General features: G+C 43.5%; 1 protein-coding gene across 1 annotated transcript in view; it reads right to left on the bottom strand.

The window, feature by feature from the left end:
* The window catches only part of LOC134466918 (Na(+)/H(+) exchange regulatory cofactor NHE-RF2), a 50,501-nt gene extending 50,380 nt beyond the window's left edge, over window positions 1–121 (bottom strand). The window contains exon 1 of the mRNA XM_063220820.1: window positions 1–121. This exon is cut by the window's left edge and continues 705 nt beyond it. The gene's annotated coding sequence lies outside the window, so the exon portion shown is untranslated.
* Window positions 122–830: the final 709 nt, after the last annotated feature.

Here is an 830-nt window from a genome sequence, read left to right as displayed (position 1 = left end):
TCTGGTTCTGGTGGTTGCCAAAGATCAAGGCAAATTGATGCAAACTTCGTTAAAAAAGCCCAACATCAACAACTAAAAGCATTTCGTCTAGCTAGCGGAATGACCTCCAGTGGAACTAGAAGAGTTGCGTACGGAACTCCGCGTAGGAGAGTCGAAACATCCAGCAGGCAGTAAAGAGAGAGGCAGAGGGAGAGAGGGAAGAGAAGGGGGTGGGGGTTGCTGCTGGCAAGATCACCTCCGCGCTGAACGCCTGTCCATGGCAACCGCTGTGGCGAGCGGATTGGGTTACATGAGCGCTGAGTGGGCGCGCGGGGCCGTGCCATGGTCTTTGTCTCCCCCTAGCGGTTAATAGGTGCAAATAGATAGATAGATAGATAGATAGATAGATAGATAGATAGATAGATAGATAGATAGATAGATAGATAGATAGATAGATAGATAGATAGACAGACAGACAGACAGATAGGTGTTAGTTCATTCATAGGCTAGGCTGGGCAACTTAATAGAAAAATCAATATTTTTGTTCAGTTTCATGGCGTAGGCCTATGACTAATTTTCGGGAGACTTAGATGCCTAGTGTCAGTCTGTTTCCTATTGACAGAGGCTGTGAGAGTCTATAGCCAGTATATTAGCCTATTACACACGGTGGTGTATTATACAACTGCTGCCAGCTGTTTCTTATTACAATAGGCAAGGCAAGGCAAGGCAAGTTTATTTATATAGCGCATTTCATACACAGGTGCAACTCAATGTGCTTCACAAAGTTAACAAATGTAAATGAAAGGAAAACAGGGAAATGAATTAGAGTCAAAAAACATTTAAAACATTAA

This window comes from Engraulis encrasicolus, chromosome 17 (genome assembly GCF_034702125.1).
Source record: "Engraulis encrasicolus isolate BLACKSEA-1 chromosome 17, IST_EnEncr_1.0, whole genome shotgun sequence".
In the NCBI taxonomy this organism is placed as follows: domain Eukaryota; kingdom Metazoa; phylum Chordata; class Actinopteri; order Clupeiformes; family Engraulidae; genus Engraulis; species Engraulis encrasicolus.
This window is presented reverse-complemented; position numbering and strand designations above follow the sequence as displayed.